This window comes from Jaculus jaculus, chromosome 14, assembly GCF_020740685.1.
Source record: "Jaculus jaculus isolate mJacJac1 chromosome 14, mJacJac1.mat.Y.cur, whole genome shotgun sequence".
In the NCBI taxonomy this organism is placed as follows: Eukaryota; Metazoa; Chordata; class Mammalia; order Rodentia; family Dipodidae; genus Jaculus; species Jaculus jaculus.
This window is the reverse complement of record NC_059115.1, coordinates 84070834-84090322: the sequence shown is the minus strand read 5'-3', so window position 1 is coordinate 84090322 and position 19489 is coordinate 84070834. Positions and strand designations below refer to the sequence as shown.

Here is a 19489-nt window from a genome sequence, read left to right as displayed (position 1 = left end):
GGGTGCATTGTATTTTTATGGTTTGGATAATAATACAAAAAAAAACCAATAAACCTTGACTGGTAAAACTTTGTGATTAAGTACATCCTTTAGTTGTCAAAAAAAAAAAAAGTCTCAGTTTCAGATGTGTAAGAATTGATTCTGAGTTTTTGTTTACAATTTTTTTATCTCACAAAAGTAATTTAGTCCCCAGACAAAAGGCACACAAACATATACTATCTATATACATTCAAGTATATTTAGTATTAGTTTCAGACACAAAGAAACAAACAATAGTCACCACTTATCTACAATTTGGGTTAGTTTTCCCTTTAGTTATGAGCATTCATCTGAGATTCAAAAAATATATATGCAGAAAATTCCAGAAATAAAAAGTTTCAGTTTTCACTTGACCACTACTCTTTGCAGCATACAAAATTTTATACTATAATTCTCTCTGGCCTGAGACAAACTATATGTTTGTCTAGCATAACTCCTACCCACTTGTCAAGCACGTAGTAAACATCCCAATTAACAAACTGAGTGTGTTCAAGTAACCTTTATTTTACTCGATAATGACCCAAAAATGCAATCACAGTGATGCTGAAAAATCCAATATGCCAAAGAGAATTCATAAAGAGCTTCCACTGAGTGAAAAGGTGGAAGTTCTCAACTTAATAAAGAGAAAAGAACTTAATATTGGTATGACTTATAGTTGTTATTAATCTTTACTGTGCATGGATTATAATTAAATTTTATCATAGTTGTGTGCATAAGGAAAATTAAATATACATATATGACTCAGTGTTATCTGCAGTTTCATCAATGCACTAGCGAGCTTGCTTGAACCAAATAAGGCAGACAAGGTGGTCTATTGTATAGCATAGGTACACTGGGAAAGGGACAATTCACACCCTCAGTTGAGCCACAGAGTGACAGTAAGTCATTTCATCATGGTGTGCAACTTGAAACTTATAAATTGTTTATTTCTAGAATATTCCATTGAATACTATCAAGCTCTAGCTGACTCTACAGTAACTGAAGCCTTGGTGAGTAGAGACTGCTATACTTTCTGCTTCTGAGAAGATGGCCTAAATGTACTTTTCCATTTTCTTCTCACGAAATACAAGCAAACAATAAGACTCTGAAGGTCGGAGAAAAATGGTGGATAAGGACCTCAGGACTCCAAAAATGTTTTTAACGGTTTAATAGTTTTTAACTATTGTTATTTGACTGATTGGATATGCTATGTTCTTCAAATTATACTCTAGGTATTTGGGTTTATGACCATACATTAACTCTGCTCTAGCTTTTGGTTAGAGCAGCTTCTCTTTTCACATGGTGATGACTACTACTGGGGACACTCGGAACTTGTCCCCAGGTTTTCTGTTTCACCTCACGTATCTAAGAGTAGCTACTCACGTTACTGGCAAGAAGCACAGAGAACCCAACACTCCCCAAAGCCTATGCTCTCTAGCAAAAGACTAAGAAGGATTTATGAAAGGCAGCTAGCTTCTTCCACTACTGATGAAGCTTTCCCCTGGATTAGTAAACTAAAATAAATCCCTTCCTCCCAGAAAGTGTGTCTGTTTAAAAATTCATCCCAGCAACGTGGAGCTGACTGCAACACTAATTTACATCCCAAAGAACACTATTAAATCGCCAGCCTATCAGAGGCTGTCATGTACATTCTCATAACCAATCCAATCCATCTTGACTTGATATTTAATTTATACCCTCAAGGGTATAAAAATCCCTGATTCAAGCTGGGATGCAGCTACTCCCTAGTGCCCCTCCTAGCTTGGAAACTCTTGGGCCTTACTTTTACTTCCAGCTTTACTTTCTAATAAGCCCTTGTTGAACATGGTCTTCTGCTGTGTCTGTACTTGTCATTCTTCTCTGGTCACAAGACAACGAACTCAAGACCACTGGCTTATAGAGTTTAGTGACCATTGCACTCAACAGCATTCTAACACCAAGGTAAACACATCCAGAGCCAAGAAAGGCTCCATCACTCTCAATGCCCATAACAGACCCTGAGATGGAGGAGTTTTTAACTATAGTTGTTTGGCTGATTGGATATGCTATGTTCTTCAAATTGTACTCTAAATATTTGGCTTTATGACCATACATTAACTCTGCTCTCGCTTTTGGTTAGAGCAGCTTCTCTTTTCAGATGACATGATTACTACCGGGGACACCCGGAGCTTGTGAAAGTGCTGACAAGTCCAGCTGCGTGCTCAGGACTAATGGAACATCACCCTCTAAGGCTCAGGACACGGTGAAAGAACATACAAAGGGCCAATGAATGGAGAGGAATGTTTCAGAACACTGTCTTCTAGACATTAAGTGGCAGTTGTACTCATGACCTCAAAGGATTTGTCACAAGGCCTTCAAAATATTGGGCACAAACTTGTCACCACAGGTGATAGAAAAGGGTAAAAAAAAAAAAAGACATCAACAGCACTCAGGAGGCAGAGGAAGGAGCGTCACTGTGACATCAAGGCTGGCTTGGGACTACAGAGTGAGTTCCAGATCAGCTGGGCTACAGTGACACTCTACCTCACAGAGGAGGAGGAAAAGGAGGGGGGGGAAGAGGAAGAGAAAAGAAATAGAAGGAAAAAAGAAGGATACTTGGAAAGAATAAGGGGTTCACTGGAAGAGAGAGAGGATTAGGGACAAGAGGAAGAAATAATAGGAGGTTATGGTCAAAATACGTCAATGTTCATGTAAGACATTTTACCCATAGGAGAAAAAGAAATGAGATGATAGATTGATCATCAAAACCATGGAGACCAGCAGGAAGCAGATCAATAGTGCTGAAGAAGAATAATTATCAACAAACATATCCATATAAAAAATTTTTCAAAAGAAATTATCAGGGCTAGAGAGATGGCTTAGCAGTTAAGGCACTTGTTTGCAATGCCTAAGGATCTAGGTTCAATTCCCCAGTACCCACATAAGCCAGATGCACAAGGGTGGCATATGTATCTGGAGTTTGTTTGCAATGGCTTCAGGCTCTGGTGTGCCCATTCTCTTTCTTTCTCTCAAACAAATAAAATAAAACTTATTTAAAAAAGAAATTACCCATTCTAAACTACAAAGTGGAAGTATAAGAGGGGCAAAAAATAAACAGCCTCAGAAACCTGTGAAACTATAAAAGAGGACTTGACCTTTCTCTCCAAGATAACATCTTGGAGAAGAAAAAAGAAGGCAAGATTGAAAGGCCATGTAGGTCTGGTGTAGTAGGGCACACCTGTGATCCCAGCACTCAGGAGGCAGAAATAGGAGAGTTGTCACAAGTTTGAGGCCAGCTTGGCCTACATAGTAATTACCAAGCCAGCTAGGGCTACATCATTACAGCATTGTCTCAGAAAAAGAAAAAAAAAGAAAAAGAAAAAGAAAAAGAAAAAGAAAAAGAAAAAGAAAAAGAAAAAGAAAAAGAAAAAGAAAAAGAAAAAGAAAAAGAAAAAGAAAGCCTAGCAAAATAAACAGACTATAAACTTCATAAATTTGGCAAAAGACAAAACTGTACTTTGACTGAAGCTAAGTAAGCTTTAAAAAGAATAAGCTGAAAGAAAACCTCACCAACACACATCATAGTCACATTTTTGACAACTTAGGACAAAGGGAAGACCTAGAACATAGCAGAAGGGAATGAGATTTTACCCATAGGAGAAAAAGAAATGAGATGATAGATTGATCATCAAAACCATGGAGACCAGCAGGAAGCAGATCAATATTGTGAAGTGCTGAAGAAGAATAATTATCAACAAACATATCTCGAAAAATCATAAATCAGAATGGAACATAAAAAACCAAGACACATTCAGATGCAGAAAGCTAGTAAAACTCATCATCATAAGGCCTCCACTGAAAAATGGCTAAGGAAGCTCTTTAAGCAGACAGAAAATAGTAAAAAACAAAATGAATGTTTGAGGGACAGAAAAAAACAAGAAAACACAGTCAGAAAAAATATGGGGGTCAAACATGGTGACACACAATTGTAACCCAGCACTGAGGAAGAGGCAGGAGAACGGCCACAAGCTCAAGGACAGTCTTTTCTACATAGTAAGGTACATGTCAGCCAGGGCTACATAGAGAGACCTTGTCGCCCCCGCCCCCGGAAATAAGTAAAAACAAGTATTTCCTTCTTGGAACTTCTTGGAACTGCTAAATTACATTGGATAAATGAAGCAAAAGCTATAGGATTAAGTCAGGCACTTTACTGCCAGCACTCATAAAGCAGAGGCAGGAGGATCATCATGAGTTCAAGGTCAGTCTGGGCTACAGTGAGACTCTGCCTCGGGGAAAAAGAAGTTAAGGGACTAACATGGTTCTGTGTGTCTGAGAAGACACATTCAATACAACTGTATTTATAGAGGTGGGAAGTAGCTCCAATGGTTATGCTTTGCCAGTATGCACAAGGGCATGGTAATCCTATCATTTGGAATGTAGAGATAGGAGGACTAGAAGTTCAAGATCATCCTCAGCTAAGTCCAGGGCTGGAGAGATGAGTCAGTGGTTAAGGTACTTGCCTGCAAAGCCTAAAGACCCGAGGTTGATTCCTTGGCACCAATGTAAAGTCAGACGCACAGGGTGACACATCTAGTTCCTTTGCAGTGGCTACACGCCATAGCGTGCCCATTCGCGCGTGCGCACGCTCGCGCTCTCTCTCTCTCCCTCTCTCTCTCTCTCTCTCTCACACACACACAAATACACAGACACATCTGCCTCTTTCTCTCACTCTCTCAAATAAATTAATTAATTAAAAAAAAAAAGCAAAGTCCAAGCCAGTCATGGTAGCGCAAGGCTTTAATCCTGGTACTTGGGAGGCAGAGGTAGGGGGATCACCATGAGTTCAAGGCTACCCTGAGAGTACATGATGAACTCCAGGTCAGCCTGGGCTAGAGTGAGACCCTACCTTGAAAACCTAAAGAAAAATATAAAGAAAAGCAAAGTCTGGCTTTTGAATTTCATATTATATATATCATATTTCTTATATATACATATACATTATATTATATATTATATATATTTATAATTATTCCCACCAATTATCCTCTCTTATTACCTTCCCCTCCCAACTAAAACACTAAAACTCTTTTTCGTTCTAATTAGTCCTCATCCTATTTCCATGCCTTTTTTTTTTATTTTTTAATTTTGAGCCCACTGAGTTAACTTAGAGTTGCTTACAAAAACATGGATAGCCGGGCGTGGTGGCGCACGCCTTTAATCCCAGCACTTGGGAGGCAGAGGTAGGAGGATCGCTGTGAGTTCAAGGCCACCCTGAGACTCCATAGTGAATTCCAGGTCAGCCTGGGCTAGAGTGAGACCCTACCTCGAAAAACCAAAAAAAAACAAAAAAACAAAAAAACAACATGGATAGGAAAGTTACCAGTGGCTACACCATGACTCCACCTCTCCTAGCAACTACTAGCTGCCATTACCTACTCGGAGGTATGGGGTCTTCACAGCCCTTCCATCACACAAGATGACATACTGACATGCTCAGTCCTGCGCAGTAAACCACAGCTGCTATGAGCTCGGGAGATGTCCTATCCAGAAGACAACGTCTCCCAGCCCTCCTCCAAGCCCTCCTGGTCTTGCGTGCTTCCACTTCCTCTTCAACAAGGCTCCCTGAGCCTTGGAAAAGGTGCTTTAGATGGCCTGCTTAGGGCTGAGCTCAGTGACTTATTCTCAGCAATTCTGCCAGGTATGTAACTCTACATTAACCTGTGCCCACTGCAGGAACAGACTTCTGTGATCAAGGCAAAGAGAAGCACTAAGCTACAGAACAAACAGGAATATTCAGAAGGCAGTGTAACACTCTGTCTGTTTAGTATAGCAACAATAGTAGGCTCCCTCCCTAAGACCTAGGTCCCTACCCACAGGCTTTTGGTCAGCAGCACAAATGTTACAATAACATATGAACCAACTTCATGCTGCCTATAAGAAACTCATCTAAAATATAAAGATACAGGAGTACAAAAGTTTTTAAATGATAGAAAACGTATATATGACAGGTTAGTATTGAGCAAGAGGAAATAGCAATGACTACATTATTATCAGAAAAAGTATATTTCAACAAAGAAAATTAGAGACATAATCTAATCACAAAATACACTTTTTGGAGCAAAGCTCACTCATAATCCCCATGCCTCAGCATCTGTGTGCTGGGTATGTAACACCTTGAAATGAAGAATAGGGATTTGCAGAGTTTGGGTACTGGTGAAGGACTGCGGTTGTGGTTAAGCATCACAAAATAAGTGGATTTAGATATAAAATGGTAACACGATGAATCATAGTAATGATACTACTCTAAATCCTGACTGTATCAATATCCTAACTATATTACTAAAAGGCAGTTTTGCAAGGTGTTTTCATTGTTGTAAATGAGTAAAGGTTATACAATACATCTCTAAATTAATTCTTACAACTTCATGGTAACATAAATTCTTATACTAAAATTGTTAACTAAATAAAATTAAAGAGATAAAAATTAACTCATTTGAAAGACATACATGTATATGCACTGTAAATCTCTAATATGTTTTAGGATACTTAATAAATAATTTTCCCTAAGAGCTTCTAAAAGCACTTTGTAAGACAATGCATAATCTTTACTTAAATCTTTCCCAAAATAACAGTGAAAAAAATTTACATCAAAAGTATAAATTTCAGATCTCTTCGCAGGGTATGGTGGCAAACACCTTTAATCCCAGCACCTAGGAGGCAGAGGTATCACTGTGAATTTGAGGCCAGCCTGAGACTACACAGTGAATTAAAAGTCAGCCTGAGCTAGAGCGAGACCTTACCTCAAAGAAAGAAAAAAGTAAGGAAACAAAACAAGAAAGAATAGTAATAGCTCAGTGTCTTCTACATCCACAATAAAAACAAAAAATTATAAGAAATTATCCAAAGAAAAGTCACACAATTTAAAATAATACTTGTCTTCAAAATTAAACTATAAATTTGCTGGGCATAGGGAAGCATGCTTATAACCCAGGACTCAAGAAAATAGGAAGTTTATATACTCTTGCTACCTAGCCTCAAGAAAATAGATCGATTTTAAACTAGAAATCATTACCTTGACTTGAAAAAAATCCACAATACAAATTATTTTTATCTTAATACTTTAAAAAACAGTAATTCAGATAATTTCATGTAAAGGTCAGAGGTGATTGTTCCTTTAGGGTGCTCTAGGCAAAAGTAGTCCTATTATGTACATCATAAGCCAACATATGAACCAGCACTGAATTAGTACAGTCTAATTAATATAGCCGAAATACAAGCACTCATCTAAAATCTCAAGTCAACATTAAATGAAACAAATGCTCAAATTCTACATGAAAATGACATATGATAAAATTACTTTTGTGAAGTATAACTAGCAAATATAAAACTTTAACAAGTAAAATCCTCAAATGCTCATAATTACTGCTTTTAAAAAAGCATTTGTTTGTTCCATTTCTTCTTCATTGTTGATTAATATATTTTATTAAATCCAATTACATTATTTTAATGGAAGACATATTTATATTGCTAATTGTACTCTACAAATGCTAAGGAGTTCGGTAGTAATTTTAGCAAAAAAAGAGTTCGGGGAAGCAATTTTCTTTCATTAGTATTTTTCTTACATGAGTCAAAGATCTTATGTAGTTATTAAGAAAATTTCTACACATAATATTTAGTATTACATGAATTATTACAATTTCTAAAACTAAAAGGAATTATTGCAAATTACACAAAAGTTACACATAGGACCATGAGATAAGAGAAATGAAAAGCAAATTGCTTATAGCTAAAATAGTTCATAGCTATTATTAAAGTCATACTTCCCTCAAAAAATTCTATTATACTTTTTCTGAAATTTCAGTTTGGTAACATGAGCTAAAGTAATTTTTACTAATAGTAAAACACTTGTACAAATACTTCTTTAAATTACTGAAACAACCCACAAGGCAAAAACAGGGATTTCTATCTCTTTCAGAGATGGAAGAGCTAACAGGCACATAATCAACCATCTCACAAATCAGAAGTGCTGGAGCCAGGCTTGAACTCGGGACAGTTGTTCTTTGTTCTGTCATCACTTCCTTTTGTGATCTTGGCATCTACAGTGGTCAAATATAAGACAAAAACTGAAGGTACCCAACAGCCTTCTGAAATCCACAACTGCAATAGTAATATCTTTAAGATTTACAAGGCTGGAGAGATTGCTTAGTGGTTAAGGTACTTGACTGCAAAGGCTAACAACCCAAGTTTGATTCCCCAGTACCCTTGTAAAGCCAGATGCATATAGTGGCATATGCATCTATCTAGAGTTCATATCCATTCTCTCTGTCTCTCTTCTCTCTTTTCTCTCTCCCCCTCTCTCTCTCTTTCTCTCTCTGCTGGTAAATAAATAAAGTATTTAAAAATATTTTTTAAAAAGACTTAACACCAGGCTGGAGAGAGGGCTTAGCGGTTAAGGCACTTGCCTGCAAAGCCTAAGGACCCCAGTTCGATTCTCCAGGTCCCACGTAAGCCAGAAGCACATGGTGGCGCATGCATCTGGAGTGTATTTGCACTGGCTAGATACCATGGTGTGCCCATTCTCTCCCTCCCTCCCTCCCTCTACCCTCCCCCCCCCTCTCTCTGTCTCTATCTATCTCCCTCCGTCTCTAATAAATAAACAAAATTAAATCTTTGAAAAGAAAGACTTACACCATGACCATACAATCCTTGCAGCCTGCTGCAGACTTGTATCTTAATGTTTAATGTTAAAAAGTGGCTCAGAGGCTTATGTCATAACATTCTTACGTGTAAAGACACTATATTAGTCAAACAGCTGCTACCACAAAACACCAAAGGGTGGTAGCAATCTGGATTCTGATGAAGCCTTCTTTCTGGCTTGAAGATAGTCATGTTACACAGAAAGTGATAAAGCCAGCATTCTGGTGTGTCTTCTTATAAAGGCACTAATTCCACTCTGAAAGCACACTTATGACATCATCTAAACCCAAATTACCTCCCAAAGGCCATTTTCAAATCCATCACATTGAGGTTTAGAGTTTTAATGTGGATTCTGGAAAGACACAAACAATCTATCACAGATACCATACCTTCTGACATTAGGCTAGGTGACATCAGGACAAGACCAAAGTGGGTAGGTGATTAGCAGAATCATAACCAGTGAGATGAGTTAGCCACTCAGTATGGAAAATACACTATGAAAGAGGAACTCGCTAGAAACAGAATAGCTTTTTCTAAAGATAAAAAAAAGGAAAACTGCATTCTCCAAAATTCTGCGTGTAACACAGGGTATGCACTAGTGCAGATTCTCATGCTATGTGAGCGGCTACGCCGGTCACTTTCCACGTTTTATAGCACAGCCCAGTAACCACTTTACAAACAGGTGGAAGTGTGGATTTGAGGACCATTGAACACCAACTCTCCCCAATACATCACAATTATGGAAACACCTGCGCACAGTAACTTTGTGTTAAATCACTAAAAAATTTCAGTGTTCAATTGCCCACAACACTTCTCATTTCTTATGTCTGTATGTTCAGCTCTAACATGTAGTAACTAGGCTTTTAGAATGCAGTGGTTCCAAGCTTAGTTACTAAGAAGACTGGAAGAATTTTTTTTTAAAAGGCAGTTTTCAGATTTCCTTGAAATAAAATCTGCTCATGACACATGTTGAACTTAGGGCAAAAGGTTTCAAAACATGAGAAATAAGGGCTATAATTACTTTAAATCTAATTAATCTAGATCTAGTTATAGGAAATAAGACTATATTTGATGAAGGTGGCTATATTTTGGAACAGTTCTCATTAAAATTACATACCATGAAACAAAATTTAAACCATCCTAGTACTAAAAGCCCCTTATGCACTCAATCTCTCCTCATCCTGATTCCTGAATAGAAAAGTTACATTAGTGACAAGAAAGTAAATGTGCATTGAATTGAATATGATAAACTTAATTTTCCCTTGGGGTACAAAAACAAATGGATTAAAGAAAAGGTTTTACAATATTTTAGAAATTCTGAATTGGAATATTTTAGAAATGCCGAAATGAAATCAATCAACAAAGTATTTTTTCTCTCTTTTTTTCCCTTGGGTTATAATCACTGGCTACATTGTATTCAACAACCCAGGTTATTTCTACAACAGCCTCAGATGCACGCCATTATCAGCATCACCAAACAGTGCCCCCTTTCGATAGCTGCCAAAAGCACACATGCATATACATACACACAAACTGAATTCACAATCAAACATTAAAATAGAATTACTCAGCATACATATTAAAATTTTCCACTCATACAACAATTAAAACCCAACTATCTCTACTACATCATTTCCAATAAGTATTTTTTGAGGAACTCTATTATTTAAAAAAATACATGTACCTCACATGTACTCTGAACAATGCATGGGTAAAGAATCATATGTCCTAGAAACAACCATATTTTGTGTGGGGGGGGCTGCATTAACAAGCTCTCTACAGGGTTGGAGAGATGGCTCAGTAGTTAAGGCACGTACTAGCACATAAAGCAGATGCACAAAGTAGCGTGCGCATCTGGAGTTCTTTTGCAGTGGCTGGAGGCCCTGGAATGCCCATTCTCTCCTTCCTTCCTTCTTTCCTTCTTTCCTTCCTTCCTTCCTTCCTTCCTTCCTTCCTTCCTTCCTTCCTTCCTTCCTTCCTTCTTCCCTCCCTCCCTCCCCCTCCCTCCCCCCCCTTTCTCTGCTTGCAAATAAATAAGTAACTGTTTTTTCAAAAAACTTTCTATAAAATCTGAAATTTTATAAAGGGACCATTTTCATCTTCATTAATTCAAAACATTCCTATCTAAACACTTGAATCACTAGAAAAAAAGTTTTATCAACAAGCTATTTGAAAGACAATATAAAGCCAGGGGTTGGGAAAGACTTAGTTTGTAAAGTGTTTGCCACACAAGGATGAGAACCTGAGTTTAGATCCCAACACCCATGTAAAATCTGGGTATGGAGGCATCACCTGTTATGTCAGCACTGGGGAGGTCAAGACAAGAAGATTCTCCAAAGCCTGCTAGCTAGCTAATCTAATCAATTCAGTAAGCTTCCAGTTTCATGAGACATGCTATCTCAAAAATACAGTAGGAAGTAATTGAGGAAGATACTAATGTGGACATATTGCCTTCACACACAAAGGAACATGCATACACACATGCACATACGTACCATAGGCACCAACAAAAGGGATAGAGGCACATGTCAGTAATACTAGCACTTAGGAAGGAGGATTCCTAGTTCAAGGCCAGCCTGAGCTACAAAGATTTTGTCTCCAAAGGGGGGGGGGCGGGAGGAGAGGAGAGGGGAGGGGAGGGGAGGGGAGGGGAGGAGGCTCAGCAGTTAAGTTGCCTGCCTGCAAAGCCTAAGGACCCAGGCTTGATTTCCCCAGTACCCATGTAAGTCACATGCACATAGTGGCACATCCATCTGGAGTTCGTTTGCGGTGGCTAAAGGTCCTGGTGTGCCCATTCATTCTCTGTCTAACAATAAATAAATAAAATACAGTAATTTAAAGACTGGATCATATAGATACTCTGTATTGCTGGGCCCTAGAAATATTAATTGCAATAATACCTACCTCCAGAAACAACTATTTGTAATAGGAAATGTATTAAGGTTTCCGGTACCAACAAGAGGAGAAAAGTAAACTGCTAAAAGAAATATTACAAAAGAAAAGGCCAAAGTCTGACCCTCATTTCTAATTTAAAAGCATGGCTATGACTGTTCAAACTGGAAATGGTCGCATGTCAGGTAGATGACTGACCAGCACTGTCTTCTCCAGTTCATGCAGGAGACGATCAGCTTCATTCCAGACACTTACATGACTTCCACATATGCATTTTACACAATGTTCTTCAAGAGCAGGATTTCCTGTGTATTATATTTGAAAACACATGGAACTATACATCCAAGAAAGTTAGCATGCGGGCATTCAACCAAGAAACAGTCTTTCCCCCACTCACCAAAAGTACGCTGCATTAAAACCAAAATAAAATGGGCCACTTCAAAATTAGGAATTGAGAGCTGAAGAATTTTCTTAGAACACTTTTCATTTAAGTATAATATCAAGACATGTACACATATACACATCTCCTGAAAGACAAAACTTATTCTTTCAAACCACTATCTCTTCAAGCTGATAGAAAGTTATTGTGAAGAATATGGTAGGCACTTAATTGTCTGTTATACCACTGTACAGATCTTCTTCACAAATAGATTTTCTGAAAGAATCAAATACCCAGAAATCATGAGGCTCCTAAGTGAAGAATGGTCTAGTCAAGTTCACAGTATTACCCTTAGTGGCAGAAAGGGCAAATAATGTAATTTTAGCTAACGGGTAGTATGAGGTTAGTGGAGTGCAAAGGGGAATGTGGGCAAGTTTGCTTTCATTTCACTTACAGTGGCTAGATACCCTGGTATACCATTCAATGTCTCTGTCTCTCTCTCTCTCTCTGTCTCTCCCTCTCTTTCTCTCTCTCTCTCTCTCTCTCTGTGTGTGTGTGTGTGTGTGTGTGTGTGTGTGTGTGTGTGTGTGTGTGTGTCTGTGTGTGTGTGTGTGTGTGTGTGTCTTCTCTCTTCCCCCGACCCCTGCCTGCAAATAATAAAATGCGTTTAAAACCATGGGGACATTGAAAGCATAGCTGCAACGTAGCACATGGGCTTGTCACTTAAGCTTCCACCTGAGAAGTACCTTGGTCGGATTAACTCTCAGTAAAACTGTATTAAAAACTGGCAGCCAGGGCTGGAGAGATGGCTTAGCAGTTCAGCGCTTGCCTGTGAAGCCTAAGGACCCCGGTTCGTGGCTTGGTTCCCCAGGTTCCACGTTAGCCAGATGCACAAGGGGGCGCACACGTCTGTAGTTCGTTTGCAGAGGCTGGAAGCCTTGGCGCGCCCATTCTCTCTATCTCCCTCTATCTGTCTTTCTCTCTGTGTCTTTCGCTCTCAAATAAATAAATAAAAGAAAAGAAGGGAAGGGGATGATGAGGAAAATATGCAAATATATTTTAAAAAAAAACTGGCAGCCAAAGGGCACTGAGAAGCAATCATAGATAAAAGATAAGTGAGGGTTATGAGATAATCATGCTAAAGATCTGTAATCCCAGCATTTGAGAGGCAGAGGCAAGATGTCGTCAAATTTGAGGCCAGCCTAGACTACATAGGAGGCTCAAAGCCATCCTGAACTACATAGCCAGATACCCTCTTATTAAAAAAAAAAAATAGGAAAAAATAGGGCTGGAGAGATGGCTGAGCAGTTAAGACATTTGCCTGGAAAGCTAAAGGACCCAGGTTCAATTCCCCAGTACCCATATAAGCTAGATGCACAAGGTGGCGCATGCATCTGGACTTCATTTGCAGTGGCTGAAGGCCCTGGCACACACATACCCCCTCATAAACGAATAATTTAAAATAAAATCCAAAGGGATAAGGATGTAGCTCAGTGACACAGTGTTTGCCCAACAAGTGTAAGGTCCTGGGTTCAATCTCAAGAAACACCAATAAAAATAAATTCATTTGTCCACAGAAACAGTGAAACTTGAAGGTGTGAGATTACTGAACAGGTAGCTTTTTGCCTTCTGGCATTCCCCAGTCCTAAGTAACAATGGAAAATGTTATAACTTTAACCTCTCTAGGAGTTGGAAATTTGACAAGGCCATGGTAACCACCCCATGGTGACGCATGTAAGGCCATCACTAGTTACCAAGTTACCAAGTCCTTGCTTACACAATAAGCTGTGCATGTGTTGACAAAGACTGCAACAGGTCTAGTGAAAAAGCAGTCACTGAAATACATGAGAATAAAACAGAGAATAAAATAGCTCTATCTGCTCCCCACATCAGAATACCACAAACACACTTCAGAGGAAGTTAACATGAGGAAAATATCTGGAATGCAGTTTTTACACTAGTTGACAAGATCAGCAGTTACAACAATGCTCAAGAAAAAAGCAGACAACAGAAAATATTCTCAAGATAACAAGAGAGGCAATTATTAGACAAAAACTATAAAGCAGATATTATATATGAAGCCAAATATTAAAGGCAAAATAAAATTGTGCTGGATAAGCAGGTAAACAATCTTAAAAGAAGAAAAGATAGTACACAATGAACAATACAATTTCTAGGGCTGGAAAACAACAATTAATAGCTGAAAGGAGGCTGCATAGAAGTTTTCAAAAAAGAGAAAACCACGCTGGAGGAATGGCTTAGTGGTTAAGGTGTTTAAAGCCAAAGGACCCAGGTCCCATTACATGGGGCCCACATTAGCCAGATGCACAATGGGGCACGTACATCTGGAGTTCGTATGCAGTGGCTGGAGGCCCTGGCACACCCATTTTCTCTCTTTCTCTCTCCCTCCCCCTCTTTCTCTATTAAATAAATAAATAAAAAATTTTTTAAAGAGAAAACCTTAAGAATTTAATACAAAATCTTTTTGGCAGAAAAAAAGAACAACAAAAGAAAAATGTTAAGCTCCAGAGCCAGTGAAATGTTATCAGTCTGCAGTCCTTATAATTCAAGTCCCAAATTGAAAGAGTAATGAAGTGGAACAAACATATTAAAGATGTTCTTTAATTTCAAGCATAGTTTAAGGAAATATAAAGATAAAAAAAACTAGGATATCCACAAAACTCATCAAATCCCCAGTTACAATAAATAGAGCCAGGTGTGGTGGTGCATGCCTTTAATCCCAGCACTCGGAAGGCAGAGGTAGGAGGATCGTTGTGAGTTCCAGGCCACCCTGAGACTAGAGAGTGAATTTCAGGTTAGCCTGGGCTAGAGTGAGACCCTACCTTGAAACCCCCCCCAAAAAAAAAATCAATAAAAAGAAAATATCACCTGTACACATCAAAGTCAAACATCTGAAATCAAAACGGAAAATCTGGAAGGCAAACACAACACTCATTATATACAGTGCCACAATGACGCTACCTAACTTCTGCTCAGAAAGAACAGCAACTAGAAGGTGGGAATTAATAACTTTATATTGTTGGCAGAGAAAAACTGAAAGCCAAGAATTGTACAGGGATCATAACCATTCTTCAGGTTCCCAGGAGGCTCATGTAGAGCAGAATCTATTCTATTTTACAGATGGAGAACACTGGGGAGAACCAGGATACATCAATGCATCAAGAATTGAGAGACAACTGTCTACCAGGAGACAGGTCACCTCCACCTCAAGTGCCTGGGTCCAGAAGTCATGCAGAGGAAGTGGTAACACGAATACTACTCTCATGGCTAATCTGAGAAACAGGTTCATGAAAAAGTGACAAGAAGCTGGGCATGGTGGCGCACGCCTTTAATACCAGCACTCGGGAGGCAGAGGTAGGAAGATCACCATGAGTTCAAGGCCACCCTGAGACTACATAGTGAATTCCAGGTCAGCCTGGACTAGAGTGAGACCCTACCTTGAAAAACCAAAAAAAAGTGACAAAATACTGTGCTCATTCAAACCTCATCAACACAGATATCCAGGGACTACAGAGAAAGCAACACTAAATCAGACACTTTCTTGCCTACTAAGGCTCAGGGAACATGGTGAAAGAGGAAGATTATAAGAGTCTCAGGGTAGGTAGAAATAGCCTGAGATGCTATGTTGTGTGGTCTCCTCTGCAGAGACTGATTGAGGTCTGCTGGATCCCCACAATGAATACCAGACACCCAGCAGAATTGGACTGGTGGGAAGGGGGCAAAAGAGTATAATCTTTTTATTACAAAATCAATAAATAATTTAAAAATAAACATTCTTTTTTTAAAGAGATTTTTTTGTTTATTTTTCATTTATTTATTTGAGAGTGAAGGGCAGAGAGAGAAAGAGGCCAAGAGAAAGAGAGAGAGAATGGGCGCGCCAGGGCTTCCAGCCACTGCAAACGAACTCCAGACATATGCGCCACCTTGTACATGTCTAACGTGGGTCCTGGGGAATCGAGCCTCGAACCAGGGGTCCTTAAGCTTCACAGGCAAGCACTTAACCACTAAGCCATCTCTCCAGCCCTAAAAATAAACATTCTTTCATAAAAAAGAAATCTGGGCTGGGCAAGGCCCTTGGTTTCCCTTGAGAAACAGATGGTAAGATCCTATTGCAGAAGGTTTCACATGCTGAACAGTAACATCACTGAGAAATCAAGTGGGTGCTGAGCAGAAAACCTTCTCCCTATAGCCCAGCCAACTAAAAGCTGGAAAAAGCTACACTGCATGCAGCCTTATTTATGGGAGACAGAAGTCATCAACGGTAAAAACAGTGGACACTGGAAACCTCAAGTATGGCCAGACAGGCCAAACGACCAAACAAGTGCAATAGTGGCATGTCTGCTCTGGGGGAAATCAACTGCTCTCATATTGGACTGAAGGTCCACTCTATGGGAGGAAATACATGTCTGATACTGAAAACCTAATCAAAAGCCTATGGCACGGAAGTCATGAGCCTTAGGGGTAAAAAGGCTGCTCTTGTTTGGATTAATGTATATATTATTCTCACCAAAATGCCCGGAAAGCACTACATTTAATGTTCATATTCATAAGTTAATGCTACTCTCACTTCTGGTTAGAAAAGCTTCTCTTTTCAGATGGTGATGACCACTTGGATAACCCAAAAGGCAACACAGTACTGAGAAGAAGGGATGGAGGAGTGTCCAGCACTGAAACATCTCACACCCTCCAAGGCTCAGGGTCCATTGCGGAAGACATGGCGGAAAGAATGTAAGAGCCAAAGAAAGGGTACCACTCCTTACATATAACTGTCCATCTGGATAGAAATTGTCCCCGATATCCATGACCTCGCAATGCCTAACAATACCTACACAAGACCCTAATAGGAGAAAAAGATGATGGCATCAAATTAAAAGAGAGACTAATGCAGAGAGGGAGGGAATATGATGGAGAGCAGAGTTATGAAGGGGAAAGTGGGGGAGAGGAGGGAAATATCATGGTTTATTTTCTGTAAGTATAGAATCTGTCAATAATGGGTGTGTGTGTGTGTGTATGTGTGTGTGTGTGTGTTTACTAAAAGAGAGAGAAATCTGGAGTGGGGAGATGGCTCAGAGGTTAAAGGTACTTGCTTGCAAAGCCTAGGGGCCTGGGTTTGATATCCTAGTACCCACATAAAGCCAGAAGCACAAAGTGGCACATGCATCTGGAGTTCACTTGCAGAAGAAGTAGACGGACCTGTTGCACCCATATTCTCTCTTTCTCTTTACCTCTTTCTCTCTCTCAAATACTAAAATATACTTTTTAAAAAGAATGGTTTTTAACAAGAAACTATTTTAGCTGGAAAGCAATAGATGGAGACCTAGAAGCACTGAAGATAAAGATGTGGTGGTGCATGCCTTTCTTTAATCCTAGCACTCGAGAGGCAGAGGTAGGAGAATCACTGTGAGTTCAAAGCCACTCTGAAACCACATAGTAAATTTCAAGTCAGCCTGGGCTAGAGTAAAACCCTATGGCAGGGGCTGGGAGGCGGGAAAGGGAAAGAATTCCCCATTTATATAATAGCTAATCAATATATAATGTCTTAAAATGATAGGGGAGGGACTGGAGTGGTGACTTAGCAGTTAAAGCATTTGCCTATGGAGCCTGATGACCCAGGTTTGATTTTCCAGTACCTACATAAAGCCAGGATGTGCAATATGGTACATGCATCTGAATTTGTTGGCAGTGGCTAGACACCCTGGCAAACCCATTCTCTCTGTCTCTGTCTCTTCTCTCTGCTTGCAAATAAACAAACATATTCCCCAGTACCCATGTAAAAACCAAATGTACAGAGTGGTGCATGCATCTGGAGTCTATTTGCAATGGCTGGAGGTCCTGGCATGCATATTCTCTCTGTCTATCTCTCTTCCAGCTCGATTGCTTGCTCGCACGCACGCGCGCTCTTTCTCTCTCTCTTTGCAAATAAATAAATAAAAATATTTCAAAAAAAAAGAGCAAAGAATTATTAAGTTAAAGGCTTCCCACCCAAGGGAAACAGTCCTCATTTCTGTAACAGACCACAGGCCACAGTACCACATTCAACTGTGCATCAAATCTTGTCAATAGTCGTCTACTGACCAAACAAAACTTTCTTTGTCTTTTTCTTTTTCTTTTTCTTTTTTTTCCGTGGAGGTCAGCATCTCAGCTCAGCCTGGCCTCAACCTCATTATATAGCTGAGCTTGTCCTTGAACTCTTGCCTTGGCCTTTCAAGTGCTGGAAAACAGGCATGAGCCACCACACAGGCTCAAACTTATTTTGTTTTCTTTTGTTTTTATAAAGAATTTTATTATAACTCCTCAGTAGTTGGTTTTAAAAATTCTACAGATTGGTAAAAACCTAATAATAGTCTATTGGTAAGGCACAAAATTTGTTTTACTAACAAAATTAAATGTAAAAAAAAAAAACTAAAACCCAAATATTCTGGAATTAAAATAGGATCTGGATGTGAAGTTCATGAAAGACTCTCCAAAAGCACATTTGCAGTATGGCAGAAAATTAGCAAATAAAAATTATATATGTGTATTTTGCATGATTTGTATGTATGTGTGTAGAATGCAAGCATGTGTATTTGCGTGCATGCGCGCGCGCGCGCGTGTGTGTGTGTGTGTGTGTGTGTGTGTGTGTGTCTGCGCGCGCGCGTGCGCGCTCAGAGGCTGGACATTAATGTTGGGTGCTATTGTAATTTGAATGTATGTCCCAAATGACTCAGGTGTTAAAATTAAACTTGTGACTTGGATTTCCAGCAGCCTAGCTATAGGAGGTGTCAATGGGGGTGAATCCTGGGGCCCAGCCCAAAAGTATGCAGGGAGGTTTGAGCTCTGGTGCTACTTGCTTTTGGTGCTGGCTGCTTCGTGGTGTCTCTCTGGATTTATGAATGGGAGCTAGCTGCTTCTGCCATTGATAGAACTTCCCCTAGATCTATAAGCCTCAAATAAATCCCTTCCTTCATAAACTGTGTTTGGTGGTATATTCATACCAGCAATGCAAAGCTGTCTACAACAGGTGCCTTTCTTGATTGAGGCAGAGTCTTTCACTCCAGCCCAGAGCTTGCCAATTCAGTTAGTATAGCTAGCTTATCCTTGGAATTCTGTCTCTACCTTCCAACCACTGGGACTACAGATGGGCCACCATGCCTAAAAGCATTAAAGAGGGTGCTGGGGATCTGAACTCCAGTCCTCATGTTGTAAGGCAAGTACTTTATCCACACAACCATTCCCCAGACTTCTTATTTTGTATTTTGATGACCTATTTTATTATCTTTTTATTTACTTCTAAAAAGACAAACTTGTTAAAAACACGTTAAACAAAATTCTAAACTTACAATTTTCTTAAACCTACATAAGGCTTTATAAATTGAATAACACATCCTGAAAAAGACAAAAGTAAACCAACCACTCCAAGTTTGAAGTGGCAGGAATAATGCCATCAGAATATATCACTTGGGTTCATATTCTAAAAGATAGTGGAGAATATTCACTTTTAAGTTCCAAATTACTTCAGTAAAA

The 19489-nt window shown here is 39.3% G+C and overlaps 1 protein-coding gene and 1 non-coding gene across 5 annotated transcripts in view; both read right to left on the bottom strand.

Annotated features, from left to right (window-relative positions):
* Ap3b1 (adaptor related protein complex 3 subunit beta 1) overlaps positions 1-19489 on the bottom strand; it is a 242170-nt gene that overhangs the window by 153154 nt on the left and 69527 nt on the right. The window lies entirely within an intron of this gene.
* LOC123454984 lies at positions 10017-10332 on the bottom strand. The gene has a single exon (XR_006633620.1).